General features: G+C 42.6%; 1 protein-coding gene across 1 annotated transcript in view; it reads left to right on the top strand.

Moving 5' to 3' along the window:
* ARHGAP10 (Rho GTPase activating protein 10) overlaps positions 1-26,747 on the top strand; it is a 178,051-nt gene that overhangs the window by 31,664 nt on the left and 119,640 nt on the right. The gene's annotated exons all lie outside the window — the stretch shown is intronic.

The raw sequence follows: 26,747 nt of genomic DNA, 5'->3' as shown, positions 1-26,747 counted from the left end.
TTCCTCAAGTCTCGGCTACACAAGCGACGATTCCTCTCGCCGCTTTGTCTCCTTGTTTCTCCCCACTTCTGGAGCAGCCTCCTTTCACCTGAGAGAGTCGCCACTTCTCTCAAAGGAAGCCCAAGCTCCTTGCTAAAGTCCTTTCTTAATGTAAGGGCTTCTGTTCGATTTTTGAACAATTATTTGGAGAAAAAGGAGAAGTTGGACGCTCAGAGCTCCCACTCTGCGTCCTCCCTCGTCGAAACCGGACACCGCCTCTGTCTGTTGTCGAGTATATACCGTGCTTATGAGGGGTATGATTGGCTGTAGACTAAGTATCTAAGACTGTACTAGGCCTTAGAGGCAAAGGGGAGGAATATTTTATTCTCTTTGGCTGCATCAACACATCATTAGATGTTGCTTAATAGTGGTAATTCAGAATTGGATTTTCCTGTGTGGACAAACCAACCCCGTTGTGAATAGCCCAGAGGATGGCTTCCTACCTTGACCTCACCAATCTGGCTTGGTAACCTTGAGGCTAGAGTGTTGTAACAAACTCGATATCGGTCTGTCATTGAAGACAACGCAAGATCTCTAGCTTGGTGTCAGACATATGGCCCATGGGCTGGATCTGATCCTTACAAGGCTCCAATCTGGCCTGAGACCAACTAACTCTGCGCTTTCATGAATCACTGCTCACTTCTTCAGATACAGCTGGAATGTGAGTCCATCCTTATATCTTAGCGAGTGAAGTGATTTCAGATGCCAAATGATAATAGCAGGCACTGGTAATGAGAGAAGAAACCTAAGTCTCAATGTAGTCCAGGAGTTACATTGTCTTGAGCTTTATTATCAGTTGCAATTCAGCTGTCTCTCTTTCTAATCTCCCTTTGAAATTCCTGTCTAAGAGAACTGCTACTCTTAGGTCAGCAACTTAATGCCCTGGAAGGTTAAAATGTCCCCCCACTGGTTTTTGAATGTTGTGGTTTCTAATACTAGTAGAAAGAGTCCAGTAGCATCTTTAAAGACTAACAGAATTGTGGTACGATATGTGCTTTTGTGAGTCACTGCTCACTTTTTCAGACTTATCCTCTGGTGGTCCAGGAGTGGGGCAGTCCTTGACTCCTTACTCCTGGGAAAGTGTCTCGTCTTCCTTCGGCAGGGGCCGGCAAACTTGATCCCAAGGGAGGAGGACTTTATCCTCTGATCTCCAGTTTTACCGGCCCTGCCTTTGGATTACGACGTGCTGGCTGTGCTCTGTGAGCAGGAAGATCCCAGACGACTTCAAAGAAAAGTGAACGGAGAAGAGAGTCAAAGGAAGGTATTTTCCTTCCCACCCTGTGGTTCCTAAAATAGCTGCGAATGAGCGGACCCAACGCCAACAGCTTTGGGAGGGCCCTAGGCGATCACAGCGTCGGAAGGAGAGCTCTAAGCCCAGCCCGGAAGAGCAGCAGTTGCTTATTTCCCCCCCTCCCTAACCCTGTTCGACCGTGGCTAAACGCAGCGGTTTGGGGCAAAATAGCGTTTGAAAAGCCGGGGAGTGTTACGGGCTTGGAAGTATAGCTGAGGGAGGCGTGGGCTGACCGTTGCCCCCCGTTCAGCACTGGAACGGAGCGGTTTCTCACTTGCAGGATGGAGGCGAGGAGGAAGGAGCTCCAGAACAGCCTACCCGGTCAGCTGAACCATGGTAGGACTGTATCCAGTACAAACGCACAGGCGCGGAGGGGGGAGGGGAGAGAAGGGGAACTATAACCCCCCCAACCCCCACCTCAGAGTTTTTTAATACCTCATGCTGATAGAGTGGGATGGGAAGCATTGTTCTTCTCTCTCCCCCTCTTTCTCTTCCCTTTTTTACTGTATGCACATCAAAGTATTGAGCATACACACTACTAAGGGCTATAATTGTTTAATCCTTGGGGGACACTGGGATATAACCCCCCCTTCTTTCTCTTTCTAGACTAACTCGTGCTGATGGGGAGTTAATCTCCCATGTTAAAAGTGCAGAATGGTGATAGTGCTTACTTTCACTTTCAGGTTCCCCTCTAAACATGACTGAAAAGGCAGGACAATCTAGCTCCCAAGGCTCTGAAAGCCTGGATCCCTCACAATTTATCAGCTTAACAACTCAAAACCTTGAGAATACTGGAACTGAAGCCCAGTTCAAGATTCTGTCTTGGCTTAAGGAGGAAATGCAAAAAGAATTTGCTGGTCTTTGGCAACAAGCAGCTTCTAGTCAAAAGACTGACACAATCACTAAGAGAGATAGGAGCCCTAGTATGGAGAATGCTTCTCCTCCTGCTAAGAAAAGCAGGGTTTCTGCTCAGGGAAAAGGCTTCATACCTATCATTAGTGACCTGGAAGATGAGGAAGATGACTCTGAGATTTCTACCCCAGAAAAGGAGGAAGGGGAATTATCAGACGAAGAGGAAGTTGTACCAATTATACAATCCAGACTCTTCCCACAAGAACTTTATAACAAATTATTATCCAAGGTCATTAGGACTTTAGAACTAAGCTACACCCCAAAGGTACAGGAAAACGTACAGGACCCCGGTTTACCGGTAGGAGCTGACAAGGCTATTCGCAAAAAGACTATCAAATCAGCAGGAGTACCTATCCCTGCGGCCTTTTACAATATCATTATGGCAGAATGGGAACACCCAGCCTTTTTAAAAATAACTACGAAAAGCTTTGGAGTAGAATACAACAGGACATTAAAAAATGGGACACCTTAAACTTGTCATTAATGGGAAGAATATCGGTAGTGAAAATGAATGCTTTGCCTCGTTTAATGTTTTTATTTCAGACCATTCCAATAGTCAAAGACACTAAATCATTGAATGCTTGGCAGAAAGAAATTTCGAAATTTATCTGGGCTGGGGAAAAACCAAGGATTAAAATGAAGATCCTGTGTGACGCAAAAGAGAGGCGGATTTCAATTACCTAATTTTAGACTTTACCATGACGCGGTGTGTTTGACTTGGTTGGAAAAGTGGATTAACTTGGAAGACAGGAAAATGTTGGCATTGGAAGGACATGATTGTAAGTTTGGCTGGCATGCCTATTTATGGTTTGGGAAAACAAAAATGGACAATCTCTTCAAACATCATTACATAAGAAGAACGCTATTTGAGACATGGTCGAGATATAAAAGATTTGTTTTCGAACAAAGACCACTTTGGATAGTTCCAGCAGAAGTAATTAAACCACATTTGAGATTCAAAGGAGAAGATTGGATACCATACAGAGATATTCTAAAGGTGGAAGGGAGAAATTTTGAGATAAAAGGCAGAGAAGAGATAGACTTTGAATATGACTGGTTAAATTATAGACAGATTCATGATTTATATAAAACTGATAAGAAAAAGTTTGGGTTCAGGGAAAAAAATAATGAAATGGAGTGTGTATGGGTGGAAAGAGGGACAAAAATGATATCTAAAATTTATAAGGTACTGTTAAAATGGTATACAGAAGACGAAATGGTAAAAGAACAAATGATAAAATGGGCCATTAATATGAATAAAGAGATATCTATGTCATCTTGGGAATGTTTTTGGAAAAATTCAATAAAAATTTCAACATGTAACAATTTAAAAGAAAATTGTTATAAAATGATGTATAGATGGTATATGACACCCAAAAAAATTGCCAGTATGAGTGACAATATGTCCAACAAATGTTGGAAATGTAGAAAAGCAGAGGGTTCTTTTTACCATATGTGGTGATTGATAAAATGACAAGAAAATTGAATAATAAAGAAGATGAAGAATTTTTTACAGACTGGAAAGAATTTTTTACAGACTGAAATATATTGAGAAACACTGGGATGTTAAGAATAATTTGTTTTGCTTTAATAACTATTAAGAATAGACTAGAGATATGTCAGAATGAAATGGTTATAGAATAAATTACCTATAAGGCTGAGATTTTTTTTAAAAGGTAGTAAAAGAAAATATGAATTTTTAAGTATGGTTAAAAAAGAAGGGAAAGAATAAGAAAATGAGATATGGTGGTGGTGGGAGCACTGCGGGAAGCCTGAAGCCAGACAGTCACCGACAAATGGGTTCTGGAGACAGTGTTTCTGAGATATGCACTGGACTTCGAACAATTTCCGAGACAATGCTTCTTGGAGATACCAAAGAAGAGAATTCCGGAAAAACACAGGTCATTGACACAGGCCATTCAACATCTCCTGGAAATTGGAGCAATAGAAATGGTACCAGAGATGGAGAAGTGGCAAGGTGTCCACTCTATCTTCTTTACTGTGCCAAAGAAAAATGGGGACACCAGAGCCATCTTAGATTTGAAATGGCTCAACAAGCATATATGGACACTAAAGTTCAAAATGGAAACACTGAGGACAATTTTGTCATCCCTACAAACAGGGGGACTTCATGGTCTCCATAGACTTAGCAGAAGCCTACCTACACATCCCAATCAGAACCAGCCACTGGAAGTTCTTGAGGTTTGCGTATCATGGTAAGCACTTCCAGTATCGAGCACTCCCATTTGGACTCAAGTCCTCACTGAGGGTCTTCACCAAGGTGTTGGTGGCGTTAGTAGCCTATCTGAGGATGCAAGGTGTGGCACTGTTTCCGTATCTGGACGACGTCCTGATAAAAGCAGGTACCAGTCAACAGACCACTCACCATTTAGAAATGACTATCCAAGCTCTACAGGAACACAGTTCCGTCATAAACAAGGACAAGAGTATATTTACACCGACTCAGTCACTAACTCATCTGGGTGTTCAAATAGACACACTGAGGGACAAAGTGTTCATATCTCAGGAGAGATTGAAAAAATTGTCAGCACTTCTGACTCAGGTGTTGGAAACCAGGACGTCTGAGGTTAGCATGTCGCCAGGGCATGATGGTGTCATGCCAAGACCTCCTGCCATGGGCAAGATTTCATACAAGACCCCTGCAACGGTTTCTCCTACATTACCAAAGAGAAATAGCACACAAAAAGGTAAAAGTGGTGGAGTTACCACGGGCAGTGCGGGGCGAATTAAAGTGGTGGCTGACTCCGACCCGTTTCACAGTAGGGATGCCACTCCGGGAACCACAGAGAACAGTACTCACAGCAGATGCGAACCTCTTTGGATGGGGTCGACGGTTCATCTGCGACCGGAGATGCTGCAGTTGACAGTTTAGAGATTGAGAGGAGACAGTTAGAAACCTTGGGTTACGAAACAGGCGTGGTTTCGACACTACTGGCTTCTAGAAAGGTTTCTACTAACAAAATGTATAATAGGACCTGGCAGACATTCCAGAAATGGTGTGGTGAATGGGGATTGATTCCAATGCAGGCACAGGTGGGAGAGATGCTAGCTTTTCTTCAACAGGGGTTGACTATGGGTCTAAGTACCAGTACTTTTGGAGCTGTGGTGGCTCAAGTGGTTAAGATGCTAAACTGCAGGCTGTGGAAGGTCAGTAGTTCAGCATTTCAAGACCTGAGTTGCCGCATGATGGAGTGAGCTCCCGTCTCTAGTTCCAGCTCCTGCCAACCTAGCAGTTCGAAAGCAAGAAATTGCAAGTAGATAAATAGGTACCACTTTGGTGGGAAGGTAACAGCATTCCGTGCACCTTGGTGTTTAGTCATGCTGGCCACACGACCACGGAAACGTCTTCGGACAGCACTGGCTCTTTGGCTTTGAAATGGAGATGAGCACCGCAACCCTAGAGTCGGACTCGACTGGCTTTCGAGCAAGGGTACCTTTACCTTTACCAGTACTTTAAAACGCCAGGTGGCGGCCCTATCTGCGGTGAAGGGGGCAAGGAAGGGTAACTCTTTCTCTAGTCACCCACACATAAGGCGATTTCTCAGAGGGGCATCCCTCATCAATCCCCCGCAGGTGCATAGATTCCCTACCTGGAAATTAAACACGGTGCTACAAGCACTATGTAAGGAGCCTTTCGAACCCATGTCCTTATGTCCCATGAAAGAACTAACGCTGAAGACGGTCTTCCTTGTGGGGATTACGTCAGCACGTAGAGTATCAGAGCTACGGGCTCTGTCTATACACAAGGACTTATGTACCTTTCACAATGACAGGGTAGTGTTGCGCCCAGACCCAGCTTTCATTCCCAAAGTTAATTCAGGTTTCCACAGGTCGGAGGACATTGTTCTACCGTCCTTCTGTCCAACTCCTATCCATGAGAAGGAAAGGTTGTGGCACCGCCTTGATGTGCGTAGGCCGCTAAGTTTTTATATAGACAGAACTAAGGTCTGTAGGAAGACAGAGTCCCTATTCGTGTCTTTTAGACAGGCCTCAATGGAGAAAGGAGTTTCCACCGCTACCCTGAGTAGATGGATGAGGGAATGCATTATTCAGGCATATAAGGTTCAGGAACTGACGCCTCCAGAAAGGGTCACGGCCCATTCCTTGAGAGGGGCAGCCATGTCAGCAGCGTACAGGGCTTTCCCATCTTTGGAGGTCATTTGCAAGGCTGCGACCTGGAGATCCATACATTCCTTCACAATAATAATAATAATATAATAATAATACTTTTCGATTTATTGATTGCTCATCCTGCAGAGCTGCTGGCTCTGAGCGATTTACAGTTACACAAGTTTTCACAAGGGACTAACAATGTTTCATAGGGTAAGGGAGGACAACATATAATTCTTTAAATCACACATTTTTGCAGCCGACAGGGATTTTGTTCAGCTGTAAGCCTCAGGCGTGTTCCGGACGGCATTCACTTTTTTGGCGTGGCTAGATGACGTCAGTTCTTCCAGGACTGCTTTTTGAGTCGTAGTGCTGCACTGCCACCGCCTGGCCGGATTGGCTCATCACAGACTTCTTAATGCTGAAGAGGTATTTTTTTCCAGGCTTACGAGCTTACGAGCTGGACCTTCCGTTTGCCGGCTAACACCTCCCCCACGGGGGTTAGTGTGCCCACCCTCTCTAAAGAGTGGTACCCATTTTATCTACTCGCCGAAGCTTTCGAACCGCTGGGTGGACGGCGAGCTGGTGACAAGGCTGGTAGCTCACACCAGCGCGGGCTAGAACTGACAGCAGCTCTGTTCAGTTCAGATGTTAACCAGAGGATAAATCCTCTGGGCCACCGCTCCCCCCCACAAGACATTACAGAGTTGACAAATTAGCCTCAGTGGCGGCAGCATTCGGCAGAAGAGTGCTGCAGCAGGCCATGTAAGTCCCGAAAGTCCCTGGACCTACCTGGGATGGTACTGCTTTTCTATGTCCCAGGAGTAAGGAGTCAAGGACTGCCCCACTCCTGGACCACCGGAGAATGGAAGATTTGAATTCACTTACCGTGAAGCTTCCTTCTCGGTGGTCCAGAGTGGGGCAGTCCTACCCACCCTTTTGGAGGGGCGATTTCGGGCCGTTCAGGGACCCTGCGGGGGAGTTCAGACGTTATTCAGACTGGTCAAAAGAGCTTCCGCGAGTCTGTTGGGGGGTACAGGACAAATTTGTTGTTGATTCTGTTATGTTGTTTGAATAAAGGTTGAGTTATGGTTTATTTCTGTGGACCCTAGTGGTTTGTTCTGAATTTGGAACAAGAGGGGGAGATAAAGAGAGCAGTGTTGGTAAGTTTTTTATTGACAGGTGATCAAAGGGTGTTGGCTTTCAGTATGACTGGAGATCAGAGGATAAGCCCCTCCTCCCTTGGGATCAAGTTTGCTGGCTTCTGCCGAAGGAAGAGGAGATGCTTTCCCAGGAGTAAGGAGTCAAGGATTGCCCCACTCTGGACCACCGAGAAGGAAGCTTCACGGTAAGTGAATTCAAATCTTCCATTTCCATTTATTCTATTCATCCTCCTGGACTGAATCCTCCTGTACCAAATTGAGACCTAGGTTTCCTGTTTCATTACCAATGCTGATACCTCTGTATATCATACCAATGCTGATATCGCCAACCATCTACGTATCACACCTAATCCAATCATGCCTGCTATTGCCATTTGGCATCTGAAATAATCTTTGTAAAGTTTGTATCTCTGGTACCTTGTGTTACATTTTATGGCACACATGGCCCGGCCCGACAAAGTGACATTTATGTTAGATCCGGCCCTCGTAAGAAATGAGTTCGACACCTCTCTAGCGGGTGCAGAATTCTGTGGCTCATTTACGATTGGGAGCCATGCAGAATATGTGCATTACACCTATTCTGCATTTACTCCATTGGTTACCAGTTTATTCCTGGGTTCAATTCAAGGTGTTCGTCATTGCCTGCAAAGCACTTCATTGGCTAGGTGCCACTTACCTACAGGAATGTTTCAATATTTTCCATTTTGACAGCTTTGCTCATCTGAACAAAACCTCCTGAAACTGTCACCCTACAAAGTGTAAAAACAGTGGCCTATACCCAAGCTTTCTTGGTTGTGGTCTCTACTAGGCGGAATGGCCTGCTTGACTAGTTAAGAAAGGCTCCGACGAGCCTATCATTTTTGTAGAATGTGTAAAATGGAACTGTTCAAGTGAACAGCTGCACAGAAGGAACTAGGATGTAATAAAACTGAATTCTGCAAGAGAGCAATTTCTATGTAAGCAATAAGATTTTAATTTTAATTGCCTATGAACTTCTTAGGCAGCCTTCTATTCCAGTGCCTTTATACTGCATTCCTTACTAGATGTATTATAGTGTCTGTAATTCAGCATCCTCTAATTGTGAAATCCAGTTTATGTCTGTTATAACTCTGTAACCTGCCTTTATTCTCAGTGAGACAGGCAGGTGACAAATTAAAGAAATAAAATAAATATAGCACAGTGACAGCTTAATATCCAGTGATGTGTGGATATGCAGACCAGGCATTCAATGGGTATTTTTTAAAGTATTGGCATTATTTTTGCTGCCATAGCATTATTTTTATTTTTTCTTAAAACATATATCCCACCTTTCCTTGTGGTTTGAGGGAACTTACAATGATAGCTAAAACATTTTCAGTTTAAAGCGAAACAAACAAATAAATTCCAAGCCCCTCCCTCCCTCCCTGCTCTGCCTGCCTACCTGCCTGTCATTCAAGCCCCCTCAAAAGCCCTGGTAAACAGTGTTCTGCTAGAAAAACTGCTGTGTAAACTGTGCTCTAAATGATAAAGACTTCTGAAAGTTTTGCAAACACAACTAAAATGTAGTTTGATTTTTTTAAACTGCAGATTAAAGAATTGAAAAGGTAGTAAAGTATTACCCTTGAGAAAGTGTGTCTGAGGGAAAACACTTATCAGAATAGCCAAGCAGTGATTTAGTATGAAACAACAAATTGCTGCAACTTGCTGCCTGATCAGTTTGAGTAAATGTGGTTAACCACACTGAGGCTTTGGTCAGCTGTAGCAAGCTGAGTGGCAGCTTCCTGTGACCACCTTTTGTTCTCTTTTTAGCTTTTGTGTAGAATGACCTTTATTTGACTCCCATTGTTGCTTTGGATTACGAAGCCAGAGGTACTGGCATTGAATTGGTTGATGTAGGAGAGGGATGTAGGAGAGGGATGAAGACTTCTTGGAGAGGTGGGCACTCTTCTTAACTAGGGAGACTATGAAACAGTTTGTTTATAACTCTAGTTTTCAGGCTCAAGAAACTGATGCTTGGTTAATTGCTTGTGCTGTTTTCATGAATTCAGCATACAAGGCCTTCAAATGTGACATAGTGTCTAGACGCTATAGGTTTGGACTAGGGACGGGCATGAACTGAACCACGAACCTAAATTTGTCACGAATTTGGCCCAGTTTGGCTTTCAGGAGGTTCCTGGGGTTCCTGGGTGGAAGCGGGGAGAAATGAGAGGGATCGATGAAATGGCTTGCATCTATTTCAGCCTAACAGGTTGGCTTGCATCTATTTCAGTCTTTAAATGGGTTTTGACAGTGGATGTTGCGCGGGAGTGGAGTCCAAGCAGTGAACTTACCTGGAAGTGTTGAATTTGCTTCTTGGAGTCCACTCCCATGCGGTGCCTGCTCGCAAAAGGCTTTTGGAAGATTCCCCCCCCCTTCCATTCTGCGGGCCTCTGGGAGCTGCCCCCAACAGAAAGGAGAGAGGAAGATCCACGAATCTCACAAACTTGAACTGGTTCATGAAGTGGGGCCTCACGAACCATGAACTGGGACGAACCTCCATTTTCCTGGTTTGTGCCCATCCCTAGTTAGGGCATTGGTGCTTTTCCCATTTCATGCTCCTAAATGTTGAGGGAGATTGTCAAAGAGGAGGTAAATAAATTATAAAAATAAAGAGAGGCAATGTCTGTAAGGAGCAACTTAGGAAGTAGTTTTAATTTCTAAGGAAAAAGGTTTTGTTCATTCTGTTAAAATCAAAGAGATGAACAGCACAGTCCTAAAAAGAGTTACAACCTTCTAAGTCCATTGAAGTCAGGGGGTGTAATTTTGTTTAGGATTGCACTGGAATCCTAGTATTCCTGACTAATCTAGTTACTGTTTGGACTTTCTCATCTTGAATGGAAACTGCTGCAAGATTATTCTTTGATTTATATAGTGTTGTTTTTAGTGTTTTTGTTGTTGGCGGTTAAAAGCAGCAGAGACATAGTTTTAATTCAGCTCTCCTGAGGTCATCCTCTAGATTAATTTAGAATATATCTGTTATGTTCTGACTTGAATGTTTTGTTTTGCAAGTCTGCATCTATGCCAGTGGTATTCACTCTGCGGCTTGCCGAGAACCAGATTCAACCAAAAGAGTCACATTTACTTCCATCCCTGCCATTATGCCTGTATCTCATGGAGGCTCACAGTTTACCCGTTCCTCCAGCAGCAGCTGTTGCAATGTGGGAACTACCTGCCAATTACAAGCCAAACAGCCCAGGGACTTGCCCACTTTCTTGAAATGTGGGGCAGGTGCCGTATTAGGTAATGGTTCTCAGAAGTATCAGAAATGGCATGTCAAAGAGTCACAAGCGGCTCTCAAGCCACTGAGTATCATTGCTCTATACCAGTGCCCAGTATATTTAATTTTTTGTTCAATTTTGATTTGGTTCTAGTTTATATTTTATTTTTATTTATTTAACATATTTGTATGCCACCTGTCTGCCCAGTTAGGGTCCTCAAGGTGACAAAAAATTTATAATACATTAAAAATTGACTTTTAAAACCAGTGCAAATATATAAAAAACAGCAATTAAAAACAAACAAGAAGGATGGTCAGAAAGTATATGCCAGCAGAAACAGAGAAAGTCTTGCCCTGCCAGCAGAAGACAATGATGGGTGGGGGGGAGACGACTTTTATTTGGTCTTGTATTCTTGTACTATTATTTGTGGGTTGACCTACATATAAAGGCCAGTAAGGGAGCAAAAACGCAATTGATGTGACAAATGGCAGATTTCACTGTCTCCTTACAAGGGCTTACCTGCTTATAAGAATGTGCTCTAGGCCATTGTTTCATTAATGCAGGGAGCAAAGTTTTTCACAAGCTATTGGCTTTTCTGTGCTAAATCCTAAAGTATTCTTTTATACCACCCTTCTTTCCAGGAGCTCAGGATGGAATACACAGTTCTTGCCTCTTCCATTTTATCTTTCCAACAGCTTATGTGAAGTAGCATAAGGCAGGAGATAGTGATGGGGCCAAGGTCTCCCATTTAGCTTCATGGCTGAGTGGGGATTTTGACCTGGGTCTTCTTGGTCCTAGTTCTAATACTTTTGGCTGTGTACCTCATGGGCTCTTTATAGTGGACTAGGAAAAATGCCTGTTGTGGAAATAAATACAACGGCCTCTAGAAAGAGACTCTGGGCGGGTGCCCCGGCCTTGGACACTCAGTGTCAATTTGCTGTGGCGACCTCAGCAGGGTATAATGACACTGAGGAACTGATCTCTGCTACTAAAGAACAGTTGTAATTTTGAGTGATCTCCAGCCCTCACCTGGAGATTGGCAATGATGGTTCCCCAGAAGGGAATAGTTGGTTTGGAGGGTGGAGTCTATGGCTTTGTACCTGTCCGAGGTCCCACGCCTCCTGAAACCTCACCCTCTTCAGGCTCCATCCCTCACCTCTCCAGGAATTTCCCACCTGGAGTTGGCAACCCTCTCTCCTTCCCAGCCAACCATCAACCTACCTTTATTTCCCCCTCACTCTTCAGCTTTCCACCCCCACACACCTACAGCCTCTCCCATGCTCTGAAGCCCTGACTGCTACGTGACATTGGCTGTCATATGGGGGCCACCTCAGCAGCATATAAGGATACAGAGCCCACCATTTTCTCAAGGGGAACTGATCTCTGCCATCTGGAAAGCAGTTGTAATTCTGAGGGATCTCCAGCCCTCACCTGAAGATTGGACACATTTTACCTCAGAACAGAAAACTGTTTAGAATGTTAGAGGCAAAAGCCAATCAAGTTGCATATGCAAACGACCTCTGTGTTCCGAGGCAAAGGCCAATGAGGCTGCATATGCAAATAACCTCTGTGTGCTGACTGGCTATGGGGGGGAGAGAAACAGCAAAATGTTTAGAATGTTGGAGGCAGGACTCAGGCAAAGCAGCCAGTGGATAGGGAGACCCTCTGAATGACAGATCAGAGAGCGAACTGATTTTGGAGTGTGTGGAATGTTCTAGAGAAGTGCAACCACCATTCAGCTTTTATTTATAAGGGAGATAACTTGTCTGCACTGCACATACTATTTCTAGTACCTTTAGACGCATCCCAGCAAAAAGGTTTCCATAAAAAACCTGCTACAGAAAAGCACAAGATAAGTGGATGCAGTCCATGTATGATCTATCACTGTGCTCATCATCTTCTTACGTGATAGTTTTTGCATTATTAAAGAGATAAAGGCTTTTGCTCAATTAGCTTGACAGGTGATGTACATTTATCAACTTTTAACTACTGTTTAATATATCCTCTTCCTTTCTCAGTATATTTTTAAAAAGTAGTGTAAATTTGTGTTTATGCTACAGTACATCAATCCCTTTGGGCACGTTATTAATTTTGTTTGCTAATTTCTTTGAGCATAAACTTAAAACAGGCAACTTCCCTGGCCTAGAGCCATTCTATTTCATGATTCTATCCCATGGATCCACTTCAGTGCTCTTTGTTTTTAGCTGACAGACTTAATCAGATGTCTCAAAGTTTATATTGCTGCTGTTTCATAAATAGCTAAATATGAGGGACTTAATTCTTAGTGAAAGAAAGGTATTCATTGGAAATGCACATAATACTGTTACAGAGGTTGCCAATAAAACATGTTTTACCTAGCTTTGATGGCAGATTCTCAATAAATGTAATTGAAATGAACTATGTTTTTAAAATATACTTTGGAAAAACTCAGTTGTAGGTGTGAAATAATTGCTGAAGTAACAATACTTGCATTCATCTGTATATCACTAATGCACATGGTAAGTAAGATAATATTCACTGTAATGGTTAGGAAGTCAGACAACATGTTGGTTAATGCAGATTCTGTATCAGATTACAGATATGTTAGCTTTTAAGTTAAAAGTTACAAAAGGTCTCTGAAGAGACAAAGCAGTAAATGGAGAAACACTAAATAGTGGCGTGGCAGTCATAAATATGTGCCCCTGTTCATAGCTCACTGTATATCACCCCCTTTCCCAGCTGTCTTTGCCTCCACTTCTCTTTTACTCTTTACATATTTCAGTCTCTTTTGATCTACCCTGTGCCCAACGTGCATTTCTGACTACTGCTTCTACATTTGATGAGGATTGAGGGTACCTGTTTTGCTTCTAATAAAAGACATCATTTGACTTTCCTTTATGGAATAGTTCTGTGAATCAATTTAAACATAAAATAATGTGCAAGCTTTCAAGTTGTCCAGAACTTGTAATCACACTGGAAGTTTAGTATTTTCTTTTTAAAAAAGTGATGGGGAAGAGAAAAAATATCTTGGGGCATGATGTAGCTTGTAGAGTGGTGGGGACGAGAGAAAACATCTTGGGGCAAGACTGTAGCTTGTAGAGCCTTAAAATGGAGTACAGGATGTGATGCAGACTTGAAGTGCAATCCTGAATATAGTTATACCAGTCTAATCTCACTGACTTCCGTGGATTTACGATGGTCTAGCTCTGTTTAGGATTGATCTATTAGTTGTGTTATATAGTACTGAATGAAAAACAGGGTTTGAAGTTCCATGAAAGACTGTTGGGACCAAAGAAGGAAAGAGAAAAATGGCATCCTTCCTTTGTGAATGTAATCAAATGTCTTTCCAGTACTGATGGAATTAAAAGGTCCCTTATAAAAAAAGGAAGCAAAAGAAAAAACATTACTCAAATTAACAACACTGGAGATTGTCTAAGGTGTTGCGCTAGTTCAAGAGACAGTGGGAATCAAATTGGCTGTAGACCAAGCACCCCCATGAGTATATCACTTTCAGCTTTTTTGGAGGAAGGTTAGGATGAAAATGTGATAGATACTGAGATTAGATGCAGTAAGACTATCTTAATAGGGGCTGGAAATAGATAGGTCACTACAGAAAATACTTGTCTCTCCTTACAGATATATACATTCTTTTCAGTGATAACTCTGACTGTTACTCTCTTGACATTGCTTTCAAGTGTGCCATGCAACAGGATGCGTCAGTGTCTTAGAATGGAAGTCCTTTTGGTTTCTTCTGAGGTAGCTCTGCTCCTCTTCCCTTCTTCTGTTTGTAGTTGTATTGTATGTGTATGTGTATCTACTCATTTAGCACAATGAGCTCTGGTTCTCAATAGGTTATGCCACAACACTTTTTTAAGGAACCAAAAGATGCTCTGTTTTGGTTGTACCGGATTAACTATACCACCTGTCTAGATTCTGACAATATTTTTTTTTAGTATCAACAGTATCTCAGGGATTCAGTATTTGGGGGTTTATAGAATTGTACAATACTGTAATATTCTTTTTCCCTTGTGGAATGTGTGTGTACATCTTTAGTGAGAGCATCTGTTCGTGATGCTGTTACTGGCACAAGCACATTGACCACCAGGTTGTAAATGTTTGGGAGCTGAGTCATAGGTTTCCAACTGTAAATGTAAAAATACGGAGCACTTGTTCTGGCATGCATAAATATCTACGTATCTTCAATGTGTGTTGTGTATTTTGGCTCTTATTCCACACATGCCAACAACTGACAACAGTTCCATTTAGGAGCCATACTTTCTGATGCAGGAATACATGGTTTTAGAAACTGTAATAGAAACTGTAATCAAAGATAGAATTATTGGTCACATAGAGGAACAAAGCCTGCTGAGGGGAAATCAGCAAATCTTCTGCAAAGGGAATTCCTGCCTCACCAACCTTTTGGAGTTCTTTGAGAAACTGAACAAGCCTGTAGACAACAGTGACCCAGTAGACATTATATACTTGGACTTTCAAAAGGCTTTTGACAAGGTACCTCACCAAAGACTCCTGAGTTAACTTAGTAGTCATAGGATGAGAGAGTGGGTTCTCTTATGGATTGAAAATTGGTTAAATGACAGGAAGGAAAGAGAAGGAATAAATGGACAGTTTTCACAATGGAAGGAAGTAAGCAGTGGGGTCCCACAAGGATTGGTATTGGGGCCGGTACTCTTTAATTTATTCATAAATCATCTGGAAGTAAGGGTGACTAGTGTAGTGGCCAGGTTTGCAGATGACACAAAATTATTCAGGATGGTGTATAGATTCTGCCCCCCAGGCCATTCCTGGATGAGGGGGAGAATTCTACACTGGTACAATACATTACTCAATCACCCAGAGATGTAGGTTCTCTGAATCTAAAAGAGTAGCCACCAAGGATCTCTAAGATTAATCCCTCACCAGCCTGAGATTAGAGATCCCCAGAATCTCAGTTGACGTGTGGGTTTTACACATTAGCAACTCTAGCTCAGAGATGCACTTAATCTTACATAGGTAGCAGGCGACCAGCTAGGCACAGGAGTTTAGCCTTGAAGTCCAGTTACCACAATCCAGACAAGTTAGAAAACCAGAATAATTTTATTCAGCACAGAACTTAGCAATTAGACTATAAGGATTCCAAAATAACAGCCTAGGCAAGTTTTGCCTTAACTAAACAGTAAGAAGTGTATTTACCAACTTCAGGGTAGCATCCAAGAGTTCAAAATTGTCCATTGGAAGAGTCCAGGTATCTTGAGAAACAAGAATTCCATCTTTGCAAGCACATGTTCAGCTCACAAAGCAGTCCTTTGTTCTACCGGGGACAGCATTTCCCAGGTGCAATTCAAACAAGCCAAGAGAGCAAGGAAAATCTGAGGTCTCCCCCAAGGGGTCAGACAGTTATAGCCCAATCTAATCATAATCAGCTGTGGCCATCAGCCAATCACAAGTAGACGGGATGTGGTCAACCTTTTGGTTGTCATGGGGACAACATCTGAATGGTCAGAGCTCTGAAGGGCACACCCACAGTCATGTGCCCCCCAAATTCCAACCCACCCATGGCCTACGTGACTGTTTGCTTGTTTGCTAGGCCATCTGGTCTTCTGCCAGCATGGAAGTATGAAGGCATGTTTTTATGGCATGGCAATAGAGGCCATCTGGACCTCTCTATTTGGCTTCAACCGAAAATCAACGCAGCAGGGTATCAGCGAGACACATTCCAGGGGGAGGCAGGGGTTTATAGGAATCAATATTTCTATAGAGATGGTGAAAACCAAAACTGACTATGAAGAATTCCAAGAGGATCTCCACAAATTGGGTGAGTGGGTGACAATATGGCAAAAGAAGTTCAATGTTGTTAACTGTAAGGTGATGCACATTGTGAGAAACCCCCAACTTTAGGTATAGGCTAATGGGTTCTGAACTTGGGAAGACTGAGAGGGAAAAAGAGCTTGTGGTTGTAGTGGATAGCTCAATGAGTTAGTGTCAACCCACTGTGCTGCAGTAGTGAAAGGTCCTTTCTGCACTAGACCTTAAATCCTGGTCCCCAAACTTACATTCTACACTGCACGCGAGTTCACCCCTGTAATTCTCTCGGGGCATTTTTACATTCTGTGCTACACTCGCGTTCACCCCTGCAATTATCCTGGAGTATTTTTTTGTTTCCACATTACATTGAGGTCACCTCGGTTTCACCCCACACTTGTCCTGGGATACACAGATGCTGTTATAACCAGGGATAAATGCAAGGTATTGTGTCGTGAGTTGAACTCTGATAAAACCAGGGATGAGATCCAAGTGCGGAAAGAACCAAAAAGGCAAACTGTGTCAGAGATTATTAGGAAAGGGATTGAACATAAAACTGCCGATTATAATGCCCCTGTATAGATCTATGGTGTGGCTTCATCTAAAATACTCTATACAGTTCTGGTCACCGTATCTCAAAAAGGACATTGCAGAGCTGGAGAAAGTACAGAAGAGGGCAACCAGGATGATTAGGGGATTGGAGCACTTTCACTTTGATGAAAGGCTGAAGAGTCTGGGACTTTTCATCTTAGAAAAGGGATGACTAAGGGGGAACATGATAGAGGTTTATAAAATTATGCATGTGGTGAAGAGAGTAACAAAGAGAAAATTTTCTCCCTGTATTCTCCCTCAAAAATACTAGAGGGCATCCAATGAAGCTGATAGGCAGTGGATACAGAACGAACAACAGGAAATATTTCTTTATGCAGAGAGAGTGTTTAAAATGTAGAATCCAGTGCCAGAGGAATAGAAAGCTTTAAAAGAGGATTAGAGAGATTCATGGAGGATAGGTCTATCAGTGACTTCTAGCCATGGTGACCGAGGGGAATTTCCATATTCAGAGGCATTAAATCTCTGAATGCCAGAGTCAGGAGGCAACACTAGGGGAAGGTCTCGGCCTTTACAGCCTTTTGTTGGCCCTTCTGAGACAAGATGCTGGACTATATATAAAAAACTAAGTTTAAGAAATTATGGTGTGGCGCGCGCCTTCATTCTGACTTTTCAAATGGCTTTCTATTGGTATATATGAATAGACATTCAACATGTGTAAAAATTGTCCCCTTCCAGCTCTATTAGTTGCAGTGCAATAAATGACAGGTTCATCTTCTCAGAAATCAAAATCATTATAATCAAATCTTAATATCTCAATGTTCCTTTAAAATATAGGTTTCATACTGTTATGAATTGGAAACCTACTTTCTTTGTATGCAAATCTCAGCACTTACCTCTAGGTTGATTACATTGCTTTATATAGCAAATTTGCTTGTGTAACATAAAACATTGGGATATAAGAAAATAACATTTTGTGTATCCAAAGTGACTCCTTTTTCCTAGTTGGATGAACACAAATTCTGGAGATTGAATGGCTTAACCTGAGTAAAAGATAGGTTGGACTAGAGAGAGAGTAGTTTTAGCTGCTGGAGAAGCTGCTGCAGAAAGGAATGAACATTTTGGGAGTCCAGATAGATAAAGGATGGAGCTCATTTTGCTTTTAGAGGGTGTTGCCTGCACTTCTCAAGTTTTAAACTTTAGATGGTATTAAATGAAACAAGGAGTGCAGTGGCCTCTTAAAGACTAATAAAATTAAAGACTAACAAAAGACAATCACAGTTTAATCCAGCATAAGCGTTTGAGAATCAATTCCTCAGATGCATAGGAGTATAACTATGAGTCCCAGTTTTGTATATGCAAGAGAAAAGTGGGACATCCTGCAGTAGGTTTTACATTCTGGCTAACTAACAATAATTGGAAGTATCTCACACCAATACTGAGTGAACAGATTAACTTTTAATTTAGATGTTGTTTTTAACTCACCTCTATTTGCAACAACCCCCCCGTTCCTTTTGTATATATAAACTGGGCCTAATAGACTTGTTCTCCTGTGCATCTGAGGAACTGAGTTCTGACTTGTGAAAACTTAAATCAGCGATTCTCAACCTGTGGGTCGTGACCCCTTTGGGGGTAGAACGACCCTTTCACAGGGGTCGTCTAAGACCATCGGAAAACAGTAGCAAAATTACAGTTATGAAGTAGCAACAAAATAATTTTATGGTTGGGGGTCACCATAACATGAGGAACTGTATTAAAGGGTCGTGGCATTAGGAAGGTTGAGAACCACTGACTTAAATGCTGGAATAAATTTTGTTAGTTTTTAAGGCACCACTGCACTCCTGTTTTATTTTTCTGATTCATACTAATGCTACTACCTATTTGTCATCATGATATTAAATGGTCAGTGTTGGACAGACATTGTGAGCTGTAGTTAGGAGTGACAGGATGAGAGTGGGGGGGGGGTTTACAGGAAGAGAAGGGAGGGCTAACCTGCCCTGTATCAGAGTATAGATGTAAGGTCTTCACAAACCCTTAGAGGTCTTGTGACTGAGGCATTTAATACACTTTAAAGAATGTCTGAAACAGAGAACAGGTTCTAAGAATAAGTTATTTTATGTTAATACTCTATTTTAGATCTTAACAAGAAGTCTTCATAGAGCCAAATCAACTTTGTTACAGTCTTCCTTTCCCATGCTGTTAACAATCATAATACTAGGTTGCTTGGTATTGTTTTATTCCAGTTTTAAAGATTTTTGCTTTCTGTATTGTTTGGATTATTGGTTGGAGAAGCACATCACTATTTTTTGCAGTTATACACTGACATAAACTGCAGTTATGATGACTCTGTGAATCCAAATAGGCATTCTTAATTCCATGAGAAGAATGCTGTGAGCTACACAGATTATATAGTTGGGCATTGCTCCAGAAGTTTGCCTTAAGAATTCACTGAGTACACACGAGACTATGGTTTGCAGAGTACAGTCTAACTAGGATTGCTACAGTGTATGTGTGTGTATAAAGCTTTGAGTATGAAGAGGTCAGTGGGACTTACTGTCAGGTAAGTATGTTTAAAATTGCAGCATGGTTTTTTACTGAGCTGAAAATATATGACTATATATATCTATGCTTACAAAATTCTGTGGACAATAGTTTGGCATTGTGTGGTAAAATCTTAGTTGGTGTAATTTAATTATGGGTAATTGCTTTAGAAAATATGTTGCCTGTTTTGTTCTAGGTTGTAATAAGGCTCATACTATTTCTAGCTTAGTAATTTACTTTGTTAGTTTCTGCCCTTATTAAAACAATGTAGGTATGCTTATATTTACGAGCAAATTGGCAGAAATTAACTCTGTGAAGAAATTATATCAGTTTTATGTTTTTAAAAAGCATGCAGGAAGAGAAAGAGGGGAAAGTTGAATAAAAACTGCTCCCCCCAAAAAACTAGGTTTGAACATGTTTGTCTTAGCACAGAAAGCACACATTAATGTCTGATCCTAATGTGATTTGCTGTGCTAACTATTTAAGGGTGTGCTTAGGTTACTGTAACAGGGACGTCTCCCTTATTTGCTAATTTTTCTTCCTTTGTGTTAAGTCCAGCACTTAACAAATAGTCAGAGAGTGATTTCAGCAAAAACTCAAGTTTAATCTTCAACACGAACACTTCTCCAACACGGTACAACATTTGATAGCCCGAACAGCTTGTCCATTGTAGCTGCTCGGTATTTAAACATTCCCGGCTAATGTAGCCACACCCACTATACAGATATCAACCAATGCGGTTGAGCGTATAAGGTCCAATCAATGTCGTTCCCGCTTACAGACATTTCGAACGTGATTGGGCACGGTTGTCTTGGACTACAATCCCTGTCCAAGACGAAGCTTAACATTGCTTCCCTATGAGATGTTTCACATACATCTTAATGCATTCATGGCAGCTTCTGAATACATTACAAATCCCTCCCCCCTAAGCAAATACAGTCATGAACAATCATAATCGCTTAGGTAGGTCGGGGCACGACGAATTCTCTGAGACCTACGAGGTAGACTAGGCTCAGGGCACAACTCTGGCAGTGGGACTTCATTTGACTCTGGGACCGCAGAGTCAGGATCACTTCCATCCGGTTCTGTGGGTTCAAGAGTAGGGGTCTGCCCTGCCTCTTGAGCAGCACTGTGGCCCTTAGGCACTTCAGCGCTCACCTCCTGTGGAGGTCTGGGAAGGTCCTCGGGGTCTAGGGACTCAGCTGGCTGCGAGGTGGAACGGTCAGTTGCCCACCGCTGCCTCAGCTGGTCTTTGTGGCGCCTCCACTTACGACCATCTGCAAGTAACACCACATACATTCATGACCCAACTACATCAACAATAGTGGCTGGAAGCCACAAGTGACCACTGGCATAATTCCGCGCAAATACCTTTTCTCCCTTGCCGTATGTTCGGACCTTGGGTATTGCGCTCTGCTGTTGGGGCTTAAGATCGTTAAGGTCCAGATGCAACCGATCGAACAAGGTGGTCAGACAGCGCCCCATCAGCATCTCGGCCGGGCTGTGGCCAGTCGCCGAGCATGGGGTAACATGCTGGCGCAGCAAAAACGAGGCCAGTTTTACCCCCCAATCACCATACACTAACTTGGCCAGTGCCTCCTTGGTCATCCTGACCATTCTTTCCGCCTGGCCATTCGAGGCTGGGTGGAACGGGGCTGAAGTTATTTGTCGGATGCCATTATCCGATAAAAACCTGGTGAACTCCTCAGAGGTAAATTGAGTGCCGTTGTCGCTCACCAACACGTCCGGCAGCCCGTGGGTGGCGAATAGGCGTCGCAGCACATTGATGACGGACCCTGAAGTGGTGGAGTGCATGTGAGCAACTTCCAACCACTTCGTATACGCATCAACAATCACAAGAAACATTTGCCCCTGTACTGGCCCCGCGAAATCGACGTGGAGCCTCGACCAAGGTTTTCCCGCCGACTCCCATTTTTGCAGAGTGGCGGTTGGCGGTTCCCGGTTACAGACATTTCAAACGTGATTGGACACGGTTGTCTTGGACTACAATCCCTGTCCAAGACGAAGCTTAACATTGCTTCCTTATGAGGTGTTTCACTTTACATTTAATGCATTCTAGGCAGCTTCTGAATATATTACACTTTGTGTTTCTGTTTTGTTTGTTACCAAGATTCTTTGCAACCCTCCCCCTCCCTTTTCCACATGTAGAGTGAAGGAAATTCCCTGACTTTCCTGTCAGAAGAGTACTCATAGTGGATGGTTCATCCTAGGGTCATTGGAACCATCCATCGATCACTGTTTGCCCGTATAGCTGGACATCACCTTTTCTCACCTCCCACGTTATCCAGTTCAAGCTGTAACTGGCTCTGGGACAAATGTTTTATTGGATTTGACCCTCTGAATCTTGAAAGTTGGCCATATCCTCCTCCTTTTAGTTGGGCAATCCCTTGTCCCAACTTGCTCCTGAAAAAGTGTCAGGGAGAGATGAAAATTTGTCAAATGTTGACTACCAGCCAGTTCTGGCTCTTTTCTTTATAAGGAATTGTATGTACTGACTGGAATACTTGTGAAGCGTGGTGCATAGTTAGAAATTCTTGTTTTCTTTTGAAATTGTGTTCTCTCTCTCCCTTTGCATCATCTCTGTGTGGAATGCAGGATGATAAGAGGTGAAAGCAGTTAGTCTTGCAGTGACAAGAAGGGTGCTAGAATTCTGCTCTGGGGAAACCTCCCCATAGATATTTCATCACTTCTTCATGCAAGCCTATAGCTGCCTTTCAGAGGGGGTAAAGGGGGAGGGTGCTAAAGGTTATGGTTGATCTATGAACGTTACAGTGTGGTGTTAAGCCAGTGTTCCCTCTAAGCTGAGTTAGTGTGAGCTAGCTTGCGGTTTTTTAGCCTCCAGCTCACACATTTTTGTCTCAGCTCAGGAAGGAAGGCTCCAGAGCAGACTAATTTATGCAGCAGCCAAATCGTTCACTCACAACTTTAATGCCAGTATCTCACAAAGGAGAAATTTTGCTCACCAGACTTTACAGCTTCGAGGGAGCATTGGTGTTAGCTAGTATCCATACCATATTCATCCATATCTATATATCTAATTCCCAACTGCACCCCAATGTGCAGATATCTAAATCTGCAGATAGGGAGGAAACTCACCTTAAACAGGCTTTTCTGTAAACTTGTGTGACCCCCTTGGTTTGCGGAAAAATCTGAAAAGTTTAAGTCCCACCCAAATTAAAAGTGTTCACACTTATCTTTAACATTTCCGGCAGCAGGGGCTGCTGCTGAAATGGCAGTGGAGCCTGGGAGCCCCCACCTGACCTGGCTCACGTGAAGTCATGCCAGCTGAGCTACTGAAAGCCAGAAGTCAGCGAAAGCAATGGAGAAAGCAGCCAGCCCCAGAGCTGAGAACAGCATTGAGGAAGCTTCAGTGGGCCCCGCCCAGAGTTGCTCTCGGTGAACCAGTGAGGGAGGGGAGGGAAGGTCAGCTGGCCAACCCAGAGCAGCTCCGGGAGCTTGCAAGGAAAGCAAGGGTGCAGGGAAGCCTTGGCAGGAGTGGGGGGGGGCAGACAGAGAGAAAGAGAGAATGCTGGGGAGGGATGGGAGAAAGAAAGTTCTGGGGTGCGGGGCGCAGAGAGAGAGAGAGAGAGAGAGAGACATTGATGGGTAGAAGGACAGAAAGAGAGTGATGGGGCAGAACGAGAGACAGAGAGTGGGTTCAGAAATAGTGACTGGCATGAGGAAAGAGTAAGAAAAGGAGTGACAGGGTGGAGAAAGTGAGAGACACAGAAGTGAGGGCTGAGGGAGGAAACAAAGGTGGGGAGATATCCCCTCCCTGCAAGTTTCTTGCTGGTCGTCACTTGTCTCAACTATTTCTAACGTCATTACTTTTTATATTTTAAATATACATTATTTTATTATGATCTTATTGTGGTGGTTTTTTTAGAATCTTATTTAGTGACCTTTATGCCAGTTTAGGCATACATTGTGTTGAAAAGCAGGGTACAAATGTTGTAAATAAAATCTTAATTTTTGTGTATTTGTGTAAACCCTGTATAGTTCCATAACACTGGAGGGATTTATGACAGAGGTGAAATCCTTTAGGTATATAATTGTGTTTATAAAAAAATAAATTTTCTTATATTTGTGCACAAATGACTATATGCTGTTTGATTCTTTTTGATGGCCTAGCCACTCATGGATGTTGTAGGACCCATTAAATTAGTGGGTTAAGAGAGACAACCATTGAATTGGGCCAGTCTTTTACATGAAGAACATGAAAATGGATAACAGTACTTACTCAATATTTATTCAGTGTTGTTTGATGATCAGCAATACTACAATAAAGGTACAGGTTAAAATTAACAATTTTCAGTTGAATGTTAAAAACAATGCTATTTAGGTTAGGGAATCATCCAGGTATATAATTAGCATTTAATTTGTTAACTGTTGTTGTGATTATGTCAGCTAGGCACACATACAACGTTATAGTAAATGTAAACTTCTTTTCTCTTGCTGGTTTCCTGTCTTCTTAATAAGTGCTGTCAAACTACAGGATATGCATCATTAGGGCCAAACTACACATTCTATGAGAGATCCCTGATTGCATAGCAAGATACCTTTATTTTTCTATTTAAAAGTACCCAATATGGAGCCTTGAAATTATTTAGCAATGGAGGACGGTGTGTTTGACCTTTTTGTCATGTACCATAGTTCCCAATCGTAGTCTGCCTTTCTAGGGGGAAAATACAGGTATTTCCCCCCCTTTCTGGGGTTAACAGAAGCTTTAGCGTGTGATTGAAATCATGGAAAGCATGATATCGAGGAAAGATTAAACAACTACTTCCTTATCAGCACTACTTGGAACAAATTTGGATCTTTCCCTTGCTGCTTTAAAATAATAATGGAAACATTGGGAAATCCTGTCTCTGATATTCCATGAAATCTGTGATTTGGTCTTAAAAGAGCAAGGGAAATGGTGATAAACATGTATTGTAAGTAGTAGATAAAGGCGAAATCCATAGGTAAAAGCCTTCATGTCTCTTAGCAATTTATGTCTTGCGGAAGTGTTTTTAGCACAAAATTGAGGAAGATTCAACATGAATACATAACCCAGTCTCATAACAAATAAATTATGTTTATAAAACATTTTGTCTGTTTTAATATAATTTTTGTATAAGGGATTTATCTTATAGATGTGACTTTATCACCTGCAGTGCATGTTATTTTCTCTCCCCCCCCCTTTTCTTGCTCTTGTACTATCTGAACTGAGCACCTGCTCCCCTTTTTTTCTTTGCTATAATTGGCCATAGCCAGAAGTGACTGGGGTTATTGCTCTCATTTTTCAGTACTATTGTTAGATTCAAGTCGTTAGAACTGATATGTGAAAAGTTCCAAGAAATGTGTTTCTCCTAGTTCTATTAAATATTGGCAATGTTTTTAGGAAGCACCACCTTTGGTCTTATTGCTGATTTCCTAGCCTGTTAGTAAGAATTAGTGAAAACATGTTGCTCTTGTCTGTTCATAATGCATTTTCAATTGGCTGCTCCATATCCCTCAGTTTTTTTTGTTTCCTGTTCATAGAACTTTTATACATATTTATATAGAGAGATAAACTAGCAGGTATATTTTCTTAGTAAATGAATGCCTCCTCTGTTATGCAGGCTAAATGTGTTTGTTCAGTATTTGCTTAACATCCATTGCAGAATTTATGCTTCCTTGTTGAAGGTCTTGGAGTTTTTAAGAGGTGAATTCATGAAAATAACAACAACTAGGCTTTAGTTGTTTTCAGTGGGCAGGATATCTGTATGGGTGTAATTGCCATGGAAACATGGAATCTGACCCTGTACTGTGGAATATGATGGTCTGGCAGAATCTTTAGAATCTTGGCTTTCACTTAAAATATCTAGCTTTCTTTGTTGAGAGCCTGTCTGCTCAACAAAATAATACTAAATCACATGGGGGAGGAATTTGAATAGCCAGAGGGATTCTGCAGGACTTCTCCTGAATAATTTGTTATTACTGTAGCCCCTATGCTTGAAGAGCAGATAATAATTCCAATTGCCTCCTGACTTCCAGACAAGATTAAAATGTTTGTGTCTGCATAACTCCTAAAGCCTCTTCCTTTCAGCCATGTCCTGTTGAACTATAAATAACTTTTAACATGAGGCGTTTAGAACTTAGCCTTTCTCTTGGGCTTGAGTATTTCTCCATATTCCATACAAAACTGAGGGATGAAATTTAACTATGGGAAAAGCATATTTATTGAATCCTTTCAGTTGCTGACTGTCAGGTACGTTAGGATGCCTAGTTTATTTTCATTTTCATTACTTTAATTCATAGCCTGGCTTTCTGACTAGGGTTTATTTATTTATTTAACTTTCGGCTTATATACCACTCAACCCTCCCCCTTTTTTTGCAAGGGTCTCTGAGCGGTTTACATATGATTATATTTCCTGTCTAGGGCCACATTAACAGGGGAGGTGACTACCTACCAGCACCCATGTAGCAGAGCGGCTCTTTGTTGTTGTTGTATTCCCACAGGCTTTGGGTATAGATGTTGTTCCGGCGTTCTCTTCTCTGGCGCCTTGGAGCTGGTAGTTCGGCAGCTTCTTTCCGGCGGCTTCCCCCTAGAGCGCAGCCACGCGCTGGCCGCAGCCTCGGCTCTGTCCAACTGGCTCCGCTGCGCGTCACTGCGCCTTCGTAGCTCCGCCTCCATCCAGGTTCCGCATGCTCACTGGGTCGCCAGGCTGTCCCGCCATCGCTGTTCGCCGTTGCCGCCTGCTACACATTTCCCGACAAGGAGGAGGGTGCCCCCTGCCACCTAGGGCAGGTTCCCACTTTGTCTACTCGCAAGTATGCTTTCGAGCTGCTGGGTGGGCGGGAGCTGGGACTAGGGCCGGGAGCTCACCCCAGCCGCGGCGTGTCTCGAACAGCCTAGATGTTCGCTAGATGTTATAGCAGGTGTTTTAGTCCCTGCGCCACCGCTCCCTTCATGGTGGATTACAAGTATTATAGAACAGTTAGTTGGTAAGAAAAAATGAGAAAATTGAAATAATAATGATATTTGAATCTAACAGCGAAGACTCCTGGTAAAACAACATAATGCAGTGGGGTTCAGATCAAAGGACTGGAAGAAAAAAAACG

This window comes from Gekko japonicus, unplaced genomic scaffold (assembly GCF_001447785.1).
Source record: "Gekko japonicus isolate JY-2015 unplaced genomic scaffold, Gekko_japonicus_V1.1 scaffold148, whole genome shotgun sequence".
Taxonomy (NCBI): Eukaryota; Metazoa; Chordata; class Lepidosauria; order Squamata; family Gekkonidae; genus Gekko; species Gekko japonicus.
Note: the sequence above shows the minus strand (reverse complement) of the source record. Positions and strands in the feature narration are given on the sequence as shown.